Source organism: Lagenorhynchus albirostris, chromosome 13 (genome assembly GCF_949774975.1).
Source record: "Lagenorhynchus albirostris chromosome 13, mLagAlb1.1, whole genome shotgun sequence".
Lineage (NCBI taxonomy): Eukaryota > Metazoa > Chordata > Mammalia > Artiodactyla > Delphinidae > Lagenorhynchus > Lagenorhynchus albirostris.
This window is the reverse complement of record NC_083107.1, coordinates 34,380,896-34,401,302: the sequence shown is the minus strand read 5'-3', so window position 1 is coordinate 34,401,302 and position 20,407 is coordinate 34,380,896.

Genomic DNA, 20,407 nt, shown 5'->3' with positions numbered 1-20,407 from the left:
AAGAAGAAATCACAAAGGAAATTAGAAAATACTTTGGAATGAATGAAAATGAAGATACAACATACCAAAATGTATGTGACTCAGTCAAGCAGTGCTTAGAGGGAAATTTATAACTCCAAATGCTCCATATTTAAAAAGAAAAAAGGTCTCAGGACTTCCCTGGAGGTCCAGTGGTTGAGATGCCATGCTTCCACTGCAGGGGGCACAGGTTTGATCCCTGCTCAGGGAACTGGGATCCCGCATGCTGCACGGTGCAGCCAAAAAATAGAAAAAAATAGAAAATAAAAAAATAAAAAGAAGAAAGCACTCAAATTGATAACCTAAGCCTCTAACTTGAGATGTTGGAAAAAGAAGAGCAAACTAAACCAAAAGCAAAAAAGGAAGAAGGAAATAATAAAGATTAAAGTAGAAATTAATGAAATAGAGAATAGAAAAAAATCAACAAAACCAAAAGTTGGTTCTTTCTTTAAAAAATCAACAAAATTGACAAAATTTAGCGAGATTGCCAAGAAAAAAGAAAGAAGACATAAATTACTAAATTTAAAGATGGAAGACAGGACTATCAATCTTACATAAATAAAAAGGATTACAAAGGAATACTATGACCCGTATGCCAATAAATTAAGTAACAACTGAAACGAACAAATTCCGAGAAAGACACAAATGACTGAAATTGATTCAAGAAGAAATAGAAAATGGCAATAAACATGATACATAAAGAGATTAAATTAGTAGCCAAGGGCTTCTCTGGTGGCGCAGTGGTTGAGAGTCCGCCTACTGATTCAGGGGACGCGGGTTCGTGCCCCGGTCCAGGAAGATCCCACATGCCGCAGAGCGGCTGGGCCCGTGAGCCATGGCCGCTGGGCCTGCGCGTCCGGAGCCTGTGCTCCACAAAGGGAGAGACCACAACAGTGAGAGGCCCGCGTACTGAAAAAAAAAAAAAAAAAAAATTAGTAGCCAAAAACCTACCCACAAAGAAAATCCCAGGCCCAGCTGGCTTCACTGGTGAATCCTACCAAACATTTAAAGAGGATTTAATACAACTTCTTAAAAACTCTTCCAAAAGATAGAAGAGGAGGGAACACTTCCCAGTTCATCCTGTGAGGCCAATATTACCTTGATATGAAAACCAAAGACATCACAAGAAAGAAAACTACAGACCAATATCTCTTATGAATATATATGCAAAAATTCTCAACAAAAGATTTGCAAATTAAATTCAGCAATATATAGGAAGGATTATACACCAGGACCAAGGGGGGTTTATCCCAGGAATACAAGATTGATTTAACATCCAAAAATCAATTAGTATAATATTCATATGAAAATTCAGGGACCCCAGAATAGCCAAAACAATCTTGAAAAAGAATAACAAAGTTGAAGGACCCACACTTTCCAGTTTCAAAATTTACTGCAAAGCCTCAATAATCAAGACATTGTGGTACTGGCATACAGATAGATATGTCAATCAATGGACTATAATTGAGAGTCTCATACTGATGATTGGTTGATTTTCAACATGAATGCTAAGACAATTCAATGGGGAAAGAACAGTCTTTTTGGCAAATGGTGCTGGGACAATTGGATGTCCACACACAAAAGAACGAAGTTCATTCCCTGCCACAAACCACATACAGAAATTAACACAAAATTGATCAAAGACTTAAGCGTAAGAGCTACAGCTATAAAACTCTAAGAAGAAAACATGGGCTTAACTCTTTGTGACCTTGTATTAGGCAATGATTTCTTAGGTATGACATCTAAAGCACAAGCAACAAAAGATAGAGACTTATATCTAGAATGTATCAAAAACTATTAAAACTTGGGACTTCCCTGGTGGCGCAGTGGTTAAGAATCCACCTGCCAATGCAGGAGACACAGGTTTGAGCCCTGGTCCGGGAAGATCCCATATGCTGTGGAGCAACTAAGCCCATGTGCCACAACTAGTGAGCCTGCAAGCCACAACTACTGAGCCCGTGTGCCACAACTACTGAAGCCTGCACGCTTGGAGCCTGTGCTCTGCAACAAGAGAAGCCACCGCAGTGAGAAGCCTGCACACCGCAACGAAAAGTAGCCCCTGCTCGCGGCAACTAGAGAAAGCCCATGCACAGCAACGAAGACCCAACACAGCCAAAAATAAATAATAAATTAATTAATTTAAAAAAACTATTACAACTTAACAAAGACAAGTAGCCCAATTAAAAATGAGCAAAGGATCTGAATGGACAGTGCCCCAAAGAAAATACATAAATGACCGATAAACACATGAAATGATGCTCAACATCATTAGCTATCAGATAAATGTAAATGAAAACCACAATGAGATATGCTGTAATCAAAAAGACAAATAATAACAAGTATTGGCAAGGATGCGGAGAAATAGGAGCCCTCACACATCGCTGGTGGGAGTGTAAAATGGTGTAGCTACTTTAAATAACAGTCCAGAAGTTCCTCAAATATTATACGTAAAGTCGCTCTGTGATCCAGAAATTCCACTCCTAGGTTTTACCTAAAAGGAATGAGAAATAAAAATATATGTTTGCACAACTTGTACTTATATACAAAGAACTGTACCTAAAGGTTTATAGAAACATTATTCATAATAGTCAAAAAGTTGAAATGACTCAAATGTCCATCAAATGATGAATGGATAAACAAAATGTGGTATACCCATACAATAAAATTATTCAGCAATAAAAAGCAAAGAAGTTCTGATATGTACCACAACATAGATGAACCTTGAAAACATGCAAAATGAAAGAACCTAGTCACAAAGACCATATAATGTATGATTCTATTTATATGAAATATCCAAAAGAGGCAAATCTATAGAGGTAGAAGGTATATTAGTGGTTGCCTAGTTCTGGGGGGAATGGGGGAATTGGGGATGATACGTAAGGGGTATAGGGTTTGTTTTGGAGGTAATAAAATATTCTAAAATTAGTTGTGATGGTGGTTGCACAACTTGGTGAATATACACGGATCAAACCCGTGTCCCCTTCGTTGGCAGGTGGATTCTTAACCACTGCGCCACCAGAGAAGTCCCTATTGATTTATTTTTGAATTGTACATTATAAGTGGGTAGATTTCATAGTATGCAAATTATATCTCAACAAAGCTGTTTAAAGAAAAAGCAAATGAGTTACAGTTTTCTAAAAGGATGTTAATTAAAGGATAATTCAAAATAACAAAGAATAGCTCTTTCAGGTAACCTTACCTAAAAGACGTGCAAAGATTTGACAAATTATTATTTAATCCTGTAAGATCTTTGAACAATGAGGATATTACAAATACTGAGAATGATATTTTTCTACTTTATTTTCTCTCCGCCCTTTTTCTTTCTCTCAAGAAATCACATTTTTATGTCTTTGAACGTCTTATACTATATTGATTTCAAAGTTCTTTTCGCTTCAACTAGAACTCTCTGAACAAAGGACATAGAAACAAATGAAATAAAAATTATTTTATTATATATACATATATAAATTTAAATTGTTACAAATTGGTATAATATGAAAAATGATTCTATCTAAAAGGAACATAATAGGTCTCCATCATTTAATCCTATAACCTACCATGTATACAAAAGTCTAAGTTTTCTCACTTGTTTTATCTCTAACTTCTTTTCTTATTGGGAATAAGAACTCCAGACAGTCAAATGAAGTTAAGGAAATTATTTTTCAAAACCCGTTTGTCTGTACTGTCTGAGAATTATGTATTTGTCTCCTTTGGTTAAACCTAAATTCTCTAACTAAATTAAGTCTTTTTTAATTTCTAAACTCTCTCTTTATCATTAGTAATTGTCACAATTCCAGAGTTGTTAACAATTTGGCTGTGCTTTATGTAAGCCTTTTTATTTTAAGTTTATTTATAGCTGTTCATCTGACTCTAATAATACTCAAGAATTTATGTATGCTTTCTTTTATAATATGCTGTAGAAATCAAAACTGAGATTGAAAAAACTTATGAAGCAAATAATGTTTTTTTCCGTCTTTAAAACTTTTGTAGTTATTATACGTCATCTTCTCAATTCTCCCCACTGCTGAGGTTTAGGTCTCTATGACTTTGGCCAGGGCATTCAGGTGTCAGGAACAGTTGCATCGTCTACAAGGAAGGAATGGAAAGGAAGGAAGGCCATGATGAAAAGAGCCTAGCAGGATGGAAAAGCATGTTCTGCTTGATGGACTCTGAGAAGACAATTATTGAAAACGATAGAAAGGCATGCTCTCGGCACTGTGAAGGCCTGTCTCTTCACACAGGAGCTAAGAAGCATCAACCTGAGAGACAGGAAACATAATGAAAGAAGAAAAGGGGACCAGAGAGAGAGTGGTAAGCAGCAGAAACACAGATTAGAAATGGCCAGAAAATTGCAGAACCCGGAGGGCTATAGATGGAGAACAGGGGAGTGATGAATCAGGTGGAGATGGACCTGAACAAGTGAGAGGGCAGGTTGGGTGAGGAGGGTGAGGCCAGACTCTGATGGTGGAAAGGAAAAGAAGTGGAACCCCCAGGCAGCAAGTGGAATAGCCCTCAGCTCTGGGGAGGGTGCGGGGATGAACAGGAAGGAAGGGAGGATCAACACATATACTTTGATGTTTTCAGCACCAAAGGCAGGACAACTCAACCGTTTGGGTCAAGTGGGGAAAAGTGGGTGGGGGAAAGGTTTATAGAGGGTTGTGATAAACTGAATTACTCATTCCTAATTCTAACATTTCCTTTATTGTACAATTCCCACCTCCTTTCTTGCAGGAGGTGGGAAAAGCATAAACAGATGTGCAAAGATAGGAAGTTGCAAAGTGTAATGGTGGGTAGGGAGTAGACAACTTCAGTTATAATGGAAGATTTATACAGGGGATCGGTAGCAGAAAAGCCTAGAAATCTGAGGCAGAGTCAGATTGTGAAAGTCCTCAGATATCAGGGTAAGGAACTGGGCCCCAGCAAGGGGAAAGGATGGGTTTTCAGTAAGGATCTAAAGTAATGAGCACAATATTTTAGAAAGATACATTTACCAGTGAAAGACAGAATGGAGGGAGAGATCAGAGGCAAGAAAACGAGTTAGAAAACTAAGGTGCTTGTAGTTCAGAATAGGGGTCTTAAAGATTGTGTATAAAGAATTCTGCTTCTGGGCATTTACATTCTAAGGAGATATTTATGTATACAAAGATTTAACTACTAAAGATGCTTATTGCAACATTCTAATAAAACATTTATAAAATGTTTCTAAAAACACTTTAAAGAGCATCTTTTTGCAGCTAAATCTGTGCACACATTCATTATTTAATAAACTTCTATCTATAGGTTAAAAATCTCCTACTTTGCCAATGAAAATAAATCATTATGACCTTTCTTAGATCCACAATCCTAAAATGACTAACAAAGATATAGCTATATAGACACACACACACACACACACACACACACACACGCACACACACACACACACTGCTGTATGAGCTCCTAAAGACAGAAGTATCAATGCATTGCTCAATATACTGGTATTGGAATTGAGAAGGAATTACAGTGTTCTGTAGTTATTGGAGGCTTTCTCCATGACCACCATCTAAACTGATATGGGAGCAGGGCAGGCAGCTCAATCAGAGGAGGGTGAGAATCCTCCAGAGGGGATATCAGGGGCAATTACTTGTCTATATCTCATTTCTACACTATACTATAAATTCAGTGAAAGTAGAGACAATACTATCCAAATAAGAAATAAATAGGATTTTTTAAATCTTTGAACAAAATTTTTTTCCTTCATCAGGCCAGTTCTGACCCAGTTCTAGAGATCAGCCAATCCCATGCAACGGGCTTCTATTTAGGTTACCTAGACCCATGATGCTGCAAGGGAGAGGGAATTACACTGATTGAATTAAACCCATCAGAGCTCTCCCTAGAAGCCGGGGATAGGGATCTGTCAATACACCCCCTGGGGTCTTATAGCTGCTACATTATTTGTAAGGAGTGGATGGATGTTGGTAGAATGAATATCTTAAAGATGAAATTAAAGCCGATGATAGCAGAATTCAAATGTCAAGAGAAATTGCATCGTATTGCAATAAAAGAATTTGCAGACGTGATCACAGAACTGCTAACAGCGATTTGAAAAATCTTAAAGAACAAATGAAATACCAAAAGACTAGACATATGTAGACAGTATTATAAGATGGGGGATTGGGCTTCCCTGGTGGCGCAGTGGTCGAGAGTCCGCCTGCTGATGCAGGGGACACGGGTTCGTGCCCCGGCCCGGGAAGATCCCACATGCCGCAGAGCGGCTAGGCCAGTGAGCCATGGCCGCTGAGCCTGCGCGTCTGGAGCCTGTGCTCTGCAACGAGAGAGGCCACAACAGTGAGAGGCCCACGTACCGCAAAAAAAAAAAAAAATGGGGGATGGTGAGGGTTAGGTGGAGGATCAACTCTTGTCAACTAATATAGCAACTTAAACTAACTCTAAGACAGTGGTTCTCAACTCCTGAGTGTCAATGAGACATTTTTAAATACTACAGTTCTTGATGGCACATGTGACTGGATTGAAAGACTCAAAGTTTCACTAAACAAGTCAGCAGTAATTACAAGGTACTGGCCACCCGAGGATAAACATGTCTGAGATTCATTGCGTAGTGAACAGCTGTTGCTTTGGTTTCCCAGCATCCATTCCCCACTCTTCAGAGAAAATAGCACACCAGAACATCCCTGGAGAGCCGCCTCTTCTCTGTTCTCAATCGGTGTGGTTGGAGCACTGGGGCTCCCTCAGTCAATAAACACTTCATATCTCCTTGGCCACAGTGATTGGTCCAAACCTGACCAATTAGAACGAGGACCAGGATTTTTGTTTGGTTCTTGGAGGAAAGAAGCTCTTTCTTTCCTTCTGGATTTGAGGCAGAAAGGATGTTGGAAAGAGCTGCTGCCTTCTTTTAGGCATCATGGAGTGGGGTATGGAGAAGGCAGCAGTGGAGTCTGTAACTGCCTGGAACCACCAGGTGGAGCCCGAGCACAATGCAGAGATCGCACTTTTTTTTTTCTTTTTTTTTTTTTTTTTTTTTTTGCGGTACGCGGGCCTCTCACTGTTGTGGCCTCCCCCGTTGCGGAGCATAGGCTCCGGACGCGCAGGCTCAGCGGCCATGGCTCACGGGCCTAGCCGCTCTGTGGCAGGTGGGATCTTCCCGGACCGGGGCACGAACCCGTGTTCCCTGCATCGGCAGGCGGGCTCTCAACCACTGCGCCACCAGGGAAGCCCAGAGATAACATTTCATGTGCCATATCTAGCTATGCTGGAAAATTTATTTATCTGAACTTTTCAGTTATGGGAGCTGTGTTTGACTATACCTTCTTATTCTCTATATTCTTGATGCTCTTGCATTTGGGGCCTTGATCCTGGAAAGACTCCCCCTCCCAGGGCTAGCTAATTCTTAGAGATAGATAGCAAACGACTCTCCCTGCTCGTTCCCTTTCCCACACCCAGAGCGTGCCTTTGACATACAAACCAAAGAATCCAGAGTCAAGCTCCCCAATGATTTCCTTTATCAAACTCTCACACACCAAGCCAATATTCCCCCTGCCCTAAATCAACCCAGGGCCAGGTACCAGACAGCTAGAGACCATCCCACAGCCCAGAGCCTACTGGAATAAGTCAACTATCCAATCCTAAACTTACTCGGTTACCTACCCTGTTTCACCCATTCTTTCTTATCAAAACCCTTTTAATGGCTCTGGGCCATGTTCTCCCCTCTCTATCCTCTCTGCCCCCTGACCAACCCTGGTCCTTTCCCACGTGGCCCTGTGTGGCATGCTGGGCCTCCTGTTTCTAGGGATCTGTGAGTATAAACTTCTTCTTTCATGACAATCATTTCCATGTGGGCGTGTCTTACCCTACCTGATTAAAACAAATCCTGGGTAAATTTTTGAACAGAACTCAATAAATGCCTTCCTTATTGTCTTTTAAAAATTTATTTTATTTATTTTTCGCTGCATTGGGTCTTTGTTGCTGCGTGCCGGCTTTCTCTAGTTGCAGCGAGCGGGGGCTACTCTTCGTTGCAGTGCGCGGGCTTCTCATCACGGTGGCTTCTCCTGTTGCGAAACATGGGCTCGAGGCACGCGGGCTTCAGTAGTTGTGGCACGCGGGCTTCAGTAGTTATGGCATGTGGGCTCAGTAGCTCTGGCTCGCGGGCTCTAGAGTGCAGGCTCAGTAGTTGTGGTGCATGGGCTTAGTTGCTGTGCAGCATGTGGGATCTTCCCAGACCAGGGCTTGAACCCGTGTCCCCTGCATTGGCAGGCGGATTCTTAACCACTGGGCCGCCAGAAAAGTCCCCTTTCCTTATTTTTTAAAAGCCAGTACTGAAGCCAGTGCGCCTAGATCCTGTGCTCCACAACAAGAGAAGCCACCACAATGAGAATCCTGTGCACCGCAGCAAAGAGTAGACCCCACTCGCCACAACTAGAGAAAGCCCACGCAGCAACAAAGACCCAATGCAGCCATAAATAAATAAATTTTTTTAAAAAATTACAGTGCTGGTATCTGAAGAAATACCATTTTTCTCAAAGGTTGATTACATGCTCCTGCTTTGAGGTGGCCTGGTTAATGTATAATGCAGATGCACGTTTTACGTTGGGAAAGACCTAACACAAAGGGGGCGCGTTATTTATTTTTTCTTTCTGTCTTAGTTTGATTGGCCCGCCATAGAAAAATTTGTGATTTTACTTCATCTGTGTCAGAAAAAGTCCTAACTGATACATATAATTATTGCCCTGTGGAGGCCTCCTGTGGCGTTTTGGTTGTTCGGCGCATATCCATTTCCCCTTCTTTTGGTAACCTCACTCTGGTGTCCTGTTAGGAATTCTTCCTGTTCTTGGTCCATGTGCAGCAAATGGGTACCGTCCCTCCATCAAGTCTTGAGCATGTGACCAGGACTGGCCAGGTGTTGGAATTCCATTCCCTGGTCACAGTGATGAGTTCAGTGGAGGTAATTTGACCAAATTTGCCTAATCACGATGAGTCATGGGAAAAGACTTCTTTTCAACTGACTTTGAACCCAGAATGATATAGGATGGAGAACTGTTGACACCATCTACCATCTTAAGCTAAAAGCTTGCCTGAGATAAAGCCAACACAATAGCAATGTAATCAAGAGATGGGAAAAGAGAAATTGAGTCTTGATGTCATTATTTGAGTTTCTGATCACATTATGCTTGAAGTCCACCCCTACACTTTTCAGTTACATGAGTCAACTAATTTCATATTCTGATTAAGCCAGCTTAACTTAGTTTAATTAAGCCAATCACTTGTTAGAGAAAATTCTCTTATGAAATTTTAGCTTGGTTACTCTTCAGTACTGTGTCCTATTTGAGTAGAACCATTTACTCTTCTGACTTGTGAACCCTGGAGAAATGTTGATGTGTAGACCTGGGCTAACTAAGATGAACAAAATGTGCTAATAAAGGATACAGGTAGACATCACGCAGTGTTACCAAGCTCATACAGCTTACTACACAACAGGCCAATAAATCGAGAGATGAGGTGTTGGGACAAGAAATAGTGACTTTATTCAGAAAGCCAGCAGACCAAGAAGATGGTGGAGTAGTGTCCCAAAGAACCATACCCAAGTCAGAATTCAGGCTTCTTTTATACTGAAAGGGGAGGGGGTGTGGCTGTTTGCTGCAAACTTCTTGGTGCTGGAATCCTATGTTCTTGCAGCTGTCTATGCAGGTCTGGTCACAATATTCCTATAAACCTCCAACAAGACAAATGTTATTCTCTGTTCTGTAAATTTTTATCTCCATATGAATGGAAAAGTGTTACACCTTTAAAGTTCAGAACCTTGAGAATGTGCTATCATGTATATTTCAGGCTATAGGCAACATTCTTTTACAAAAGGTGCAGAGCCAGCATGACTAAGCACAGGCAACAGAGCACCCGCGTTAGAGCTAAAGGAATAGACTTAATATGGAGTCAAGTTTGCTCTTCTGTGTTACAATGGTCCATCAGGGAATATTCCACAGCTAAGAAAAGGAAAACAAAGCTCACTGTTCTCAGATTGTAATTTTTCTCACCTCTTTCCTATTTTCCTTATATGAATCCTGTCTCATTTTCATTAGATAGAATCAATCAGTTTATCTTTCTAGTATACAAATAAAAAAGCATTCTAGTCATTAATTCTTTGAATTATTCTTTGATTTTTCTGACAATCTTATTCTCCCACAGCTAATTTATTAATGTTCTAGGTTACAAGCAAACTTTCTTTGGTGCCTGTTTTTTGTCACATTATAAGGCAATTACCTCAAAGCAAATGAGGTGCCGATTTGTGCTCTATCACATCACCTTCTCAGCTCCAGGTCGTAGCAGACAGGCATCACCATGACCATGTGTATACTCAGTTATGGAAAGTATTAATTTTTCACATTAGTTAAGATTTTGTGGTACTCTTGTGAAGAATTCATGGAATACCAGTTTGCTGCCAGACAAGTTTGTTGATCTCCAGCACAGTTGTAGAATAGACTACTATATGAATGCTTGGTAAGTTCTTCTAAGATCAGGTGGTAGGCAATAAGAACCAGTAGAGGGTTATTAAGCAAAGTCACTTAAATTTTTGAGTGGGTTAATATTCTGAAATTCAGTAAAATGCCAGTTCAAATAAGGACACCAACATGGTCTTTCGTGATATTTTGCTTGGTAAAATAAAGTAACATGGGCCATTGTGTGCAGCTAATTGAATAATCAAAAAAATATCAATTTTTTCATTTAATTTATGTAAATAAAGTATCTAGTATGTATTAAGCACTGTGTTAGGTTTGGTATACAGGAGGAAACTGCACCTCTCCCCACAAAAATGTGATACAGAATAAATGCCTTATTAGAAATCTTCATGTGAGCCCAGAGGAGAGGTCGCAAATGCAGCTTAGCTCTAACTACTCAATGGACTATTATGCCATCATTAAATACTATGCTTAAGAAAATTCATGATGGTATTAAAAATGATTATATATGTAAAGGGAAAAAGCAGAGCACAAATTTACATACAGATTTTCATCTTAATTATGAAAACCTAATCAAAATTCACACAGAAAAATACTAGAAGAAAATGCACCTAAATTTTAACAGTGGTTGTCTCTAGATAGTAGGTTATGAGCTCTATTTTTTTCTCTTACTTTTCTAAGCTTTACCCTCCTCCTTCCATGTTTTCTATTACTTTTATAATAAAGCACTTTAAAATTTATTATAAAATTGCTTAAAATAGTAAAAAGTAGACAAGTACAATGAATTCCTATGTATTTATCTTCCAGATTCAATGATTATCAAAATTCTGCCCATTTGCTGAATCTAGCTTTCTTTATTATTTCCCCCAGAGTATTTTTTTAAATTTTTATTTTATTTTATTTATTTTTTTGGCTGTGTCGGGTCTTAGTTGCAGCATGCGGGATCTTTCAATGCACCATGCAGGCTTCTCTCTAGTTGTGGCACTTGGGCTCAGTAGTTGCAGCGGGCAGGCTTAGTTGCCCCGCAGCATGTAGTATCTTAATTCCCCAACTAAGGATCGAACCCGAGTCCCTTGCATTGGAAGGTGGATTCTTAACCACTGGACCACCAGGGAAGTCTCTGTATGAGCGTACTTCTGTGCAATTTTATCACATCTATATAGATTTGTGTAACCACCACCACAATCCAGATACAGAACTGCTCCATCATCATAAAGATCTCTCAAACTATACCTTTAGAGTCATACCCATCCCCAACACCTGGCAACTACTGATCTGTTCTCTATCTCCAAAATTTTGTCATTTCTAGAATGTTATATAAATGGAATTAAACAGTATATCACCCGTTTAAGAGTGCTTTTTTTTAAACTCAGCATAATTCCCTTGAGATCCATTCAAGTTGTTGTGTGTACCAATAGTTTCTTTTTATTACTGTGTAATATTCCATAATCTGGATGTACCACATTTTGTTTAATCATTCACTCATTAAAGGACATTTGGGTTGTTTCCAGTTTTGGGCTGTTGCAAATAAAACTGCTATGAACATTCCTATACAGGTTTCTTTGTGAATGTATGTTTTCATTTCTCTGGGGTAAATGCTTAAGCATGCAGTTGCTGCGTTGTATGGTAAGTGACGTTTAGTTTTATAAGAAATTGACAGGCTGAGTGTATTATTTTACATTCTGACCAGCAGTGTATGAGAGATCCAGTTTCTGCGTCCTTACAGCATTTGATATTATCACTATCTTTTATGTTAGTCATTTAATATTCTAATATGTATGTAGTGGTATCTAATTGTGGATTTAATATGCGTTTCTATGATGGCTAATGATGTTGAATATCTTTTCCTGTGAATCTAATGGATATTTAAAAAATAATCTCGGACTTCCCCGGTGGCACAGTGGTTAAGAATCTGCCTGCCAACACAGGGGACACAGGTTCGAGCCCTGTTCTGGGAAGATCCCACACGCCGCAGAGCAACTAAGTCCATGCACCACAACTACTGAGCCTGCGCTCTAGAGCCCGCAAGCCACAACTATTGAGCCCGCGTGCCACAACTACTGAAGCCCATGCGACTACAGCCCATGTTTTGCAACAAGAGAAGCCACCGCAATAAGAAGTCTGCACCCCGTAATGAGGAGTAGCCCCCGCTCGCCACAACTAGAGAAAGCCTGCATGCAGCAATGAAGACCCAATGCAGCCAGTAAATAAATAAATAAATAAGTAAATAAATAATCTCTAAGGATCCACCAAAACTTAAAGCAGTATTACTTCTGGGAAAGTGAGAAGGAACTGGGGTTAATCATGAGTGTTAAGAGAGACTTAACATGTATCTGTAATGTGTTATATTTTAAGAGAAGAATGAATTCATGTATTATTTATGTAGTTAATTATTAACTAAAAACAAAAAAGCACAGAATAAAAAACAGAAGCAGTATTTTATCATGGAAAGAACTCTGACTTCAAATCAGACAGACTTGGGCTTCCCTGCTGGCGCAGTGGTTGAGAGTCCGCCTGCCGATGCAGGGGACACGGGTTCGTGCCCCGGTCCGGGAAGATCCCACATGCCGCGGAGCACCTGGGCCCGTGAGCCATGGCCGCTGAGCCTGCGCGTCCGGAGCCTGTGCTCCGCAACGGGAGAGGCCACAGCAGTGAGAGGCCCGCGTATCGCAAACAAAAACAAAAACAAATCAGAGAGACTTGGGTTTGAATTCTGATGTTCCTACCAAGTGTGAGACTTTAGGTAGTTGATTTTAAACTCTTAGTCTTACTTCTCTTGACTGTAAAGTAGTGATAATAGTACCTCATAGGATTGACATGAGGAATTAGTTAAATTAGATAATATATTAAAAGGGCTTAGTATAGTGTGTGGCAGAAAAGAGTTGCTCAGTAAGTAGCAGTAAGCTACTATTCCTAGTAAGAATGAGACTTTGTTAGTGTTTAATTTATTTAGACCTTTGACTCCATTTATCCTCCAATAAATGGACTAGTGTTCATTTTTCAGGAATAGTATCATGCTGTAACATGCTTAGTGATTTCATTCCGTGCTTCCTAAATGAGTAATAGGTTATGCTTTTAGGTTGTACAAAGTTGACACTAGCAAATCCCTAGTAAACTCTTTTCCTTGAGGTCCTCGAAATTTACGAAAATATCTATAATGTTTAACAAAGCCTTTTTTCTACATCAGTGTAATTGTCAGAACAAATCAACGTGGCAAGTATCCCTGTCCCATAATCTTAACCAAAGAGTAAAGAGTGATCATTTATCCTTAACAATGCCCAAACAGGTTTGCACAGGTCTGTTTCCCTGTGGCAACTTTACATTCCAAGATGAAATCTCATCCGGATATTCAAAAGAAACTCAAGCTCTCTGCACTATGTGATAAATGCAGGTGCCATGTCACCAAAATTAAGTGACAGCTCTCCAACATGAGTTAGTCCACGTTAGCACACTTAGGTTTCTCTGCCACTGTTGATGTCTGGTCATCAATGCCAACATTCTTCTAGGTGACAACACGTTGCATTTCTCATTTACAGTGTGAATTCAATTCAAGTGTCACGTGTCAATTATCTATGTTTACCTGAACGCACATAAAGAACTGATTGTATTTCTAGAAATGTTAATACAGGTCATGGGGGGTGAACGTGGTGAATCTTGTTCTGATAATTAAGGAGAAAAAGGAAACGTAGGAAGGAGAATAAGGAACAAGCATATGAGGTGAGCCTATCTGATCGTCTTAATGCTCACCCAATGAAAAAATAAAAGGGAACATGGGGCTTCCCTGGTGGCGCAGTGGTTGAGAGTCCGCCTGGCGATGCAGGGGACACGGGTTCACGCCCCGGTCCGGGAAGGTCCCACATGCTGCGGAGTGGCTGGGCCCGTGAGCCATGGCCGCTGAGCCTGCGCGTCCGGAGCAACGGGAGAAGCCACAACAGTGAGAGGCCCGCATACTGAAAAAACAAAACAAAACAAAACAAAACAAAAAAAAGGGAACATGAATTTCAATGTTATAACTGTGATTTGTAAAATAACTAATAATAATAATACTTTTTATAAATTAACAGAGTAATGCATTTATTGGGGGCAAAAAACCCAAACTGAATTGTGTAAAGTGAGAAAAGCTTAAAAAGTCTGGTCAAGATCACAAAGTTAAATCTTCTTAAAATGTAGATTAGAAGCCAGGTCTTCTTATTCATGGTTCAGGATGCTTTCCACTAGATTCATTATTCCATGGTATACCTATATCCATTATTCCATCTTTTAACTTCTCTGTACCTCAGTCTACTCATCTTTAAAAGAAAGGGGTGGTAACAAGTCTGAAGGTAATCATGGGCATCTGTGGGCTATTTTCAATATTCTGCCAAATATCAGTGATACTGCTATTTCATGGCAGTGATACTGATTATTTCAGGGTATGCCACAAGTTACTGGAGCATGCGTCAGACAGTCACCTGTGCACGGTGAGCAAATAGAGGATGTGCTCTGTCTGGCAACGGCGCAGAGCAACAGTCAAAATTAAACAGCAAAGTGTACTCTGGGGGGTTCTCGTGCTGGGAAGGTTGGAAACCACTGAACTAGACTGCTATGTTGCTTTAGCAGTGGCAGAAAGAGAGTTAATTCCCGCTCACTCCTCTCTCTGTCTACGCCTTCTCTGAAAGCCAGGACTAGGAGATGAGTCAGAGTTTGAAGAGGGCTCATGGCTTCCTCTGGCAGTTGTAGGTAAAGATCTCAGTTGGACTCATAAAGACCAGAGTACAGATAAGAAGTGATCCTGGGAAGGTAGAAGAAGCTGACCCTAGACCTCCAGGCCAATGGAAGAGGCAGGGCTTGAGCTTTGTCTTATTAAGTTCTATTTTTATTTCCATAAACTTACATATCTTTATTTTAGACTCACTTGTTAAGCTTCAAGGCCCTGACAGCTTGTGACAAGAGCTCATGCTGTTCTACACGCTGCCGTTGGGGGACTTGACCATGGAACATACTCCTTTTTCATCTTTCATTAGAAATTTAAATTTATCACTGCCCCCACCAGCATTGTGTTTCTTCTCTTTTCAATAGCAAATTATTAACATCAGATTTTAATCACAGTATTGAGGTAACAGAGTATCTTATTTAGGTTAAAGATAGATAAATTCTGAACTTAACCAAATTTTATACATTTTATGTAGATAATTCAAATGATTCTCAAACTGAAACTTAACCACTGTGCCACCAGGGAAGTCCAACAACCTCAGTTTAAATTTTTTCTTTCTTTCTTTTCCTTTTTTCCCCTTTGAATCTTTGTACTTGCAGTTACCTTCCCTGTAAAGATCTTCCCCCAGATATTCACATAGCTAGGTTCTTCTCATCATATAAGGCAAAGACCACCAGTCATCCCCAACGTCCATTCTCTTCTCTTCCTTGGAAATAGAACCTCCCGTTTTTAGCTTGGCACATGGCCATCTAGAACAAAGACTCCATTTTCCAGCCTCTCTAACAGCTAGATATGGCTGGCCAAGTTCAAGCCAGTGGGATGGAACTTGAAATAGTATATGGGACTCTCAGGAAGGGTCCTTAAAAGGAAGATGCTTGCCTGTCTTGACCATCTCCATACCCCTAACCTGCCTTCCTCCTTCCTACTGGCTGGCATGTGGAAATGGTAACTGGATCACAACCAACCATGAATTAGAATGGAGGCGGGGGCAAACAAGATGCAGGAGACTAGATCCCTGTTGCTGTAGAGTGTCATTCAGCCCTACAATGCTAACCTACAAACTTCATTTATGTGGCAGAGAAATAACACCATTTTAAAGTCACTTTGTTCTAGGTTTTCTGTCGCTTACAGCTGAATCTAATCCTAATGGACACAAAGGCTCAGGTTAGTGTCACCTTCTTAGAGTGGTGTCCCCCATCCCAAGTCATATTCTATTATTTTCCTTATAGCACTTTTGTTATCTGAATTTATCATATTTTTAAGTTCACTTGTTTAACATTTGTCTCTCCCAACTAGAATGTAAGCTTCATGAAGGCTGGGACCACATCCAGGTCCTAGAATGGGACCTGACATAGAGTGGGTGTTCTAAATATATTTGCTGAGTGAATAACGATGCCCGGTCTGGTCAGAGCCCTACTGGTATTAGGAAAGCAGGCAGAATTCTCTAGACTCTCTGCATGGAAGACATCCTCAATTTTCTCTGCTCAGAGTTCACACTCATGTATCAATTTTCTAATTACTAATTCAATGTCCCAAGTGTTTGAAACTAGAAAATTAGCCTCTGAAAAGATGACTTAAACCTCTTGGTCAAGAGAAAGGTATGTCTCCCACCACAAATTAATAAACTGGTATGTGGTATATGATTGGTTAGGAGGCACAGATTTCAAAGTAGGCAGACAAAAGTTTGAATATCAGTTTTACCATTTATAGAAAAGTGAACTTGACTAGTTAATTTACTGAGCTTAAGTTTCCTCATTGGCAAAAAAAAAAATGGGACTAACAATACCTATATTTTAAGACTGCTGTGAGGACCAGGTGAGAAAATGCATTCAAGAGATTGAGCAGTTTGCCAAGGAGAGAGCCTGGAAGCAGGGGGACCAGGTTTTAAATCCAAGTCTTTATGATGCTGGATTCTTAACCCTTAACTTTTACACTATCCCGCCACTAAAATGGCCCCCACAGCTATCCTTCTCAGTCTTATAGTCCTAATATGTTAGCATATCCCCTCAACTGACTTAGGCAGAATACTAACATTCATTCATTCATCCATCCATTCATTTATTCAATTTATTTATTTATGCCAGAAATCTCAGTTTTATTTGGTGAAGCAAGACAGCATTTAGGACCTGGAGTTTATTCAGTGACGGAATTAGAGTATTTGGTAGGAAGAATAGCTTTTGGATTGGAAGGAGTACTGATAGAATCAGTGAATTCAAGTTTTAGTCCATCATAAACAGTAGAGTTTGTCTCTGAGTGAACTGCTTTAACTTTTATCCTGAAAGTTAAAAAACCACAAACCTTTATTGAGATATACAGATACCATACAATTCATTTATTTGAAGTATATACTATACTGTATGTCAACTATAGCAATAAAACTAGAAAAAAAACCAATATAATAGTAGAGTTGTATAACCATCACCACAAGCAATATTAGAACATTTCATTATCCCCCAAAGAAAGCCCATATCCATTAGCACTCATTCTGCATTTCTCTGCTCCTCCCTGACAAACCCCTGACAGTCATAAGACAATCACTAATCTACCTTCTGTCTCTAAAGATTTGCCTATTTTGGACATTTCATATCAATGGAATCATACAATATTTGGCTTTTTGTCACTGGCTTCTTTACTTAGTGTGATGTTTTCAAGGTTCACCCGTGTTGTAGCACGTAGCAGTACTACACTCCTTTCTATGGCTGAATATTATTGCACTGTATGGACATGCCACTATATTTTGTTTATCTACTTTTCAGTTTATAGGCATTTGGGTTGTTTCCAGTTTTGGGCTATTGTGAATAATACTGCTGTAAACATTTGTGTGTGAGTTTTTGTGTGGACATGTTTTCGTTTCTCTAGTGTATACCTAGGAGTGGAATTGCTGAGTCATACGTTAACTCTGTTTAATCTTTTGAGAAAGGTAAATACTGCTTTTTAAAGCAGCTGCACCATTTTACACTCCCACCAGCAATGCATGAGGGTTCCAATTTCTCCACATCCTGGTCAGCACTTGTTATGTTCTATCTTTTTGATTATAGCCATCGTAGTAAGTATGAAGTGGAACCTCACTGTGGTTTTGATTTGCATTTACTTCATGGTTTCCTTGATGCTAATGATGCTAAGCTTCCTTTTATGTGTTTATTGGCCATTTGTATATCTTTGTGTAAATGTCTATTAAAAACGTTTTCTCTCTCCTTTTTTTTTTTTTTTTTTTTTTTTGGTACGCGGGCCTCTCACTATTGTGGCCTCTCCCGTTGCGGAGCACAGGCTCCGGACGCGCAGGCTCAGTGGCCATGGCTCAAGAGCCCAGCCGCTCCGTGGCATGTGGGATCTTCCCGGACCGAGGCACGAACCCTCATCCCTTGCATCGGCAGACGGACTCTCAACCACTGTGCCACCAGGGAAGCCCCGTTTTCTCATTTTTAAATTGGGTTATTTGTCTTTTTATTATTGAATTTTAAGAATTCTTTAATATGCTAGATAGAAGTCCCTTATCAGATATATGACTTGCAGATATTTTCTCCCATTCTGTGAGTTGTCTTTTCAGTCACTTGTTCGTGTCTTTTGTAGCACAAATGTTTTTTAATTTTGGTGAAGTGCGTTTTATCTATTTCTTATTTTGTTGCTTGTGCTTTTGCATCACATCGAAGAAACCAAAGCCTAATCCAAGGTTATGAAGATTTACCCCCTGTTTTCTTTTATGAGGTTTATAGTTTTATCTCTTAAGTTTCCATCTTTGATCCATTTCAAGTTAATTTTTATATATGGTGAGGTGGGAGGAGATTAACCTTTTGAGCGAGGAATATCACAACTAAAATGCCAACTAAAATTATAGCTTTGGGGGCGCAGTGGTTGAGAGTCCGCCTGCCGATGCAGGGGACACGGGTACGTGCCCCTGTCCGGGAAGATCCCACATGCCGCGGAGCACCTGGGCCCGTGAGCCATGGCCACTGAGCCTGCGCGTCCAGAGCCTATGCTCCGCAACGGGAGAGGCCACAACAGAGAGAGGCCCGCGTACCGCAAAAAAAAAAAAAAAATTATTAACTTTGTACACTTAATGCCTATGAGATTTGTTTTTTTTATTTTAAAAGTCATTTAACTAGCCTAGTTTCAAAACTATAACTCTTATTTGAAAGCAACTGCCGCAGCTAATTAGGTCAAAACCTCTTAGCTTTGGAAATGAGAACTTGTGGGTCAGGCAAACAGTACTTGACTGTTTTTTGTTCCAATCTGGCAACAATCATTGATGACTGCTTCAAGTCCTAAGTGACAAGTTTATGGGGAACTCTGTAATAGATTATTTGGTAACACCAAATTCCAGTGAATAATCTTAACATCACTAAATATGGGATACCTTGACATTATGTTTCTTCAAGTGTGATGCAATAGGAAGTACATACTACTGCCTATGAAATACTTTTGCCAAGATAATTGAACCTTAATCTAATCGTACTTCTAGATCTAACTACCAGTTTACAAAAACTATGGAGGCTCATGGAACAAGAAAAACAATACTACGTGGATACAATCAGCTAAATCCAGAATGTGGGAAAATCTAGAGGACAATGATCCAGTTTATTCATCCAAAATATAGTACAAAAAAGAGATGGGGAAGTGTTATAGACTAAAAGAATCTTAAGAGACATATCAACCAAATAAATGATATGGATGTCCTCTTCCTGAGTTCTTCAGGTACAGAATAAGGTGTAATATACATGGTAATACTATCAGTTTCTAAAATGAGTGAACACCTTTGGAGTGAATTAAAGTTTTACTCAAAACATTCCCAAGGTGACTTTGTGCTCATTAAGTTAGAAACTGTAGATACAAGTAACTGCATTTTTAAGAGATTCCAAGGAAATCATTCTTATCTATAAATTCTGGAGAGAAAAGAGTTAATTATTTTTATTACCTTACTTCAATTGTTTTCCTTCTCAAGTAGAATACATATCAATGAGTAGGAGTGTATTTTAACAGTCATTGTATTGCTCTGCAACCATAAAAACATACTGTTCCATTTAAGGACAGAAGCTAAATCAGGTCCAAGTGAAATGCTAAGGAAGTCATCTCCAACTGGGATGCCAACTGAAGCTTCAGGTTTTCATAACAGATCTAAAGTTCCCCAAAATCCTGAGTAAACGGAACTTTGGAGTCAGGCATACCCATAACTATTCCTAGTTCTGATATATGATAATTTGATGAATTTGGGCAGGTAACAATTTTTAAAAACAACTCTGTTGAATTTACA